The 5,000-nt window shown below is 36.8% G+C and overlaps 1 protein-coding gene across 1 annotated transcript in view; it reads right to left on the reverse strand.

Moving 5' to 3' along the window:
• The window catches only part of LOC136848808 (uncharacterized), a 533,962-nt gene that overhangs the window by 339,649 nt on the left and 189,313 nt on the right, over positions 1–5,000 (reverse strand). The window lies entirely within an intron of this gene.

Genomic DNA, 5,000 nt, shown 5'->3' on the forward strand with positions numbered 1-5,000 from the left:
TTCATGCAATATAAAATACATAAATGCATAAAACTCCCGCAAAAGAAAAAAAATCATATTTATGGAACCCTAAATTTAAAAGCAAGATTAGCTACAAATTCTGGGGGGAAAATTGCAAATGATTCCGCAAGAGAACAAAACATTACAAGCTGGGATTAGCCAGCTCTGCGTTTTATGCATTGGTGGATAAATATTTGCAATTGAGAAATTAAATATAACATGCAGGAATACCAAAAATATAGGGATTTCTCTCTCTCTCTCTCTCTCTCTCTCTCTCTCTCTCTCTCTCTCTCTCTCTCTCTCTCTCTCTCTCTCTCTATGGTATTTATTTGACACCTACGTAGTGTAAAGTAATTTTTCTTTCTATTCTTCTGCCGACATATTGCAATGTGTCTCCATCGGTGTCAAAAGAAAGCCATCTGATCTTAAATTTCATGGAGAGAGAGAGAGAGAGAGAGAGAGAGAGAGAGAGAGAGAGAGAGAGAGAGAGAGAGAGAGAGAGAGAGAGAAATGGGGGGGATTCTTTTGCAATGACAACACAAGGGACGGGATATGAAAGCTCTTCACTTTCCTGACATCACCCAACCTCGATTCTAAGTCTCTGTAGCATCAAAATGTAGAAATCAAGTAAATCTCTCTCTCTCTCTCTCTCTCTCTCTCTCTCTCTCTCTCTCTCTCTCTCTCTCTCTCTCTCTCTCTCAAAAGGGTGGTGGTGCTTGTCAATTCAATTCAATCTCTTTCTCACCCAAAGACTGGTGGCACGCAATACAATTCAATCTCTCTCTCTCTCTCTCTCTCTCTCGAGAGAGAGAGAGAGAGAGAGAGAGAGAGAGAGAGAGAGAGAGAGAGAGAGAGAGAGAGAATTTCAAATGAAGTTTTACACAAAAAGCGTGCCATGCCATATTTAACTAACTTTGGAAATCTCTTAATCGAGAAGAATCATGAAATTGTACACAGATTTTGTTCCATTTACACATATTTATTCCGCAAGGCTACAGTATACAGTACATACTCATCAAGTTTATGCAATATGAAATTAAGACCAAAATTCAAATATCTACAGATGACTTTTTTTATTACATTTCTGTTTCATAGAAGAGCTTTTCATTTTCTGGTAATAATTATAATCATCATCATCATCATCACCTTTTCTAAAGCTTTATGTTTTACCACCTTTTTTTCCGTTAGTTCAAAATAATAATAATAATAATAGTAATAATAATAATAATAATAATAATAATAATAATAATAATAATAATAAATTCAGTTTCCTAAAGTTTTACATTTTGCCTGCTACTGTTTAAGTTTTCTTACTTGAAAATATTGATAATAAATTGCTGAATAAAGTAAAAAGCCCCAGAAGTTGTTAAATGTAGAAACTGCCATTAACGATCGATGACCTACAAACTAGAAACTTTCCTCTCGGCCAAATTAAAGTCGAATATCACCCAATTGCCAGTTGCCTCCCACTTCCTCCACCACCTCTCGTTCCTTGTGCCAGTGGGAGGAAATGCTCGTGCTTGCGGTTTGCTCTCTCTCTCTCTCTCTCTCTCTCTCTCTCGGTTTAAGATCGATGGCATGCTATGCAATACGTTTTGATTTATTTATCTGTCTGTCATCTTTACAGAAGAATGTATGCTATGCAATGCTGTTACATAAACCTCTCTCTCTCTCTCTCTCTCTCTGTGCCGTCTTGTCGTATACATCATTTCACGAACTCACTCATATAATGTATATGCGTGATATCTCTTTTTCTAACAGAAAACCTTTTTTCATGACACATATGTGCATGTAGCCTATATGTGTAAAATCTCTTCATACACCAGTTCGTCTTCATTCACTCACTTACCTACCTCTCGTTTCTTGTGCTTGCGGTTTGCTTTCCGTCGCCAGCTCTCGGGGTGGTAGGGAATTTCTGGTTCCTATTTTCACAATTATCATAATGGGCGACTTTCTATGCCCTCCTTGGGGAGAGCCATCTGCTGTCGGTTATGGCTATAAATATATAAAAAGCTATTTTATGTGTCACTGTGTAATGCAGGGTAACCTAATTTCGAATAGTTGTGACGTGTGTTACGCGCAGATAACCATTTTCTATATTTAAATGAGAGAGAGAGAAAGAGAGAGAGAGTTTCTCATCTCATTCATCTCATACTCAGCACGATAAATATATGACAGGGCTATAAATTGTACCTATTAGAATGTATATTACATACAGATAACCCCTCCTTATATTACAAACACAGCGAGAGAGAGAGAGAGAGAGAGAGAGAGAGAGAGAGAGAGAGAGAGAGAGAGAGAGAGAGAGAGAGAGAGAGACGTAAACAACGTCTCTATACTTCACTTCATAGCACACTAATAAGGAACTTTTTATGAAGTTACAACTTCACGTAACTTCAACTATACACAAGTGATATTGCCTGTGAAAATGCATGAAAAGATCGAGGGAGGAAAATTGTAAATACATCCGCTATAACAAACCAGGAGGTCTTCACAACGAAGTCCTGCAACGCTCACTTCACCAGCAAAAAGAACCGGGTTCGATTCCCGACCAAGGCAAACGGTTTTAGTTGGGAGATTACGACGAGCAACAACCAATATGGAGTAGGGCATAGGCCTAGCAACCTCATCCTCCCAAAAAAAGACTTACTGGGCCTCGGAAAATTAACACTCTGAATACAACCACGATTAAGGAGAAAAAGCTCACAGTTCAAAAGGAAATAATGAAATAATGTGAGAATATATCAAGCATAAGTCAAACCAAGAAAAATATATAAAAAAAACTCAATTTCTGGATTAGCTGAGCGTGACGTCATATAATAAGACATGCGAACATGATTCAAGACAGCTATTTTTTCCGCACATGACAGATGTCACGGACCTGCCCTTTACAGTGTCTCGGTTTTTGCACTACAACGGCGCCCTCGAGATAAGACTAGATTAACAACTAAGTAATCATCCCCCTGAAATTTCTCGCATAATTTTTCCTTCTATAACAAACGAGAAGCAGGGTTGTCGCCTTTCCAGTAATTCTTGAGATTAGGATCTTCGCCAAACCCGGCAACCGAGCTTAAAAATAACAAAAGAACCCGAATAAGAATGAATACGCATATGACGTAACTGGTTACGCCAGAAAAAAAAACTTTAAAATAAAAATGAGAAGAATCCGAGTCAGAAGGAAAGAATGCAAGTCATACGTTACAACAGTAAAAAATGAGAGAGAGAGAGAGAGAGAGAGAGAGAGAGAGAGAGAGAGAGGTAAGACCTTTAATTGTGCGCATTCCATGTTCAATTTCCAGGCTATCCCATAACGACGACCAGTCAGGCATCAAGAGAGCATAATGTCTTAATGTTACCTTTCAAAAATAATTATTTGTACACTTAAACGCCTGTTACTACCACTCCAGATGTTGTGGAGTTAAAGTATCGTTAACCGATAATTACCATAAAGGTTATGGGAACAGTATCTATGCCAGAAACATACTAGCTCCATGGACTGTGGGGAGAGTCAGCGAGGTCTTTCTCTTTCTTTGGACCTCCTACAAAGACGATTTTATTAAAAGAAAATGTAAATATATATACTGTATATATATATATATATATATATATATATATATATATATATATATATATATATATATATATATATATATATATATATATCTATATTATATATACATATATGTATATATATATATATATATACATACACACACATATATATATATGTATGTGTGTGTATGTATATATACACACAGTCTATGAGAGAGAGAGAGAGAGAAGAGAGAGAGAGGGGGTGAATACACAATTGTAAACCATTGTATTACAAAGCGACCCAAAAACCTCTAGTAATTATGGCAGCAAAATATCAGTAGCTGGGGTAGTCGTACGCATAGTATTTATATGAGAAAATAAGGTTATTCTTGCGTATCTCTGTGAGCTTCGTTACTTGTTGTGAGAGGTCTTACGAAAATTATGCTCTCAACTTTCTAATGCAAAACGAAATAGCAAACTTCTTGCTTAATGTGTGTGTCTTTTTTGTAACCCGGACGAAAGGACACCTCAGTCGACCTTACGTCTCTATACAATGCGCTGTGGGTAAACAAAGCAGACGTAATTATGCCTGGGCCTTATCATTATCATTAACAATACCAACAGTGGAGACGGTTGGAGCCAGACACAATGGCGAAGTTAATGACAATATGAACTGTAATGAGGAAAAAACAGACTAAGAGGTGAATGTGAGGCCCTACATCATAATGTTTGCTGTCTTTCTTGTTACACATCAGCCGAAAATGTGGACATTTCATAGGCGTCTTTCATGTCCTGTGCACATTCTTCCAAGTTTCCTATGTGTGCGTTCGTGAGTACGTTGAATAATGAAACGGGTGAATGATGTAAGTCTATTACGGAACAACACGAAATCGGCTAATGTTGCCAAGACTTACAAAAAAAAAAACACCAAATATAAACATTTTTCAAATGCACTGACAGATAAGTGATTAATCAGCTGATTTGTTTAAGCAGCCTGGTGTCAATGGCTATGGTCATCGATCCCGGAAACATGCTTTTGGTCGTGATTCCTTTGAACTAAAGCCAATATATAAAAGAAATCCGAAATTTGAGAGAAAAATGTCCTGATGTCATGCCCAATTTTGAAATGACATACAATTAAAGAGTACTTTATTTTCAAAATATTTGTGCAAGGTACCTAAAATATAGCAAAACACTTGAATAATCATTATAAAACTGACACAAAGCCTGTGCATGGGTAAAAGCATTTGTTCAGTAGTTTTCACGCAAACGAAAGCAATCCCTCATTCACTGACAAATACAAAAACATAGGCAAAACTATGTTAATAATCCAAAACAGGATAAAAAATGGTTTAATACGGAATTTTCGCAACTGAAGTGAATTCAACAAAAAAAAGGAAACGGATTTCTATTTCTGGTAAAATTTGCATATTATCCTCTCTCTCTCTCTCTCTCTCTCTCTCTCT

The sequence above is a fragment of the Macrobrachium rosenbergii genome, chromosome 2 (genome assembly GCF_040412425.1).
Source record: "Macrobrachium rosenbergii isolate ZJJX-2024 chromosome 2, ASM4041242v1, whole genome shotgun sequence".
NCBI lineage: Eukaryota > Metazoa > Arthropoda > Malacostraca > Decapoda > Palaemonidae > Macrobrachium > Macrobrachium rosenbergii.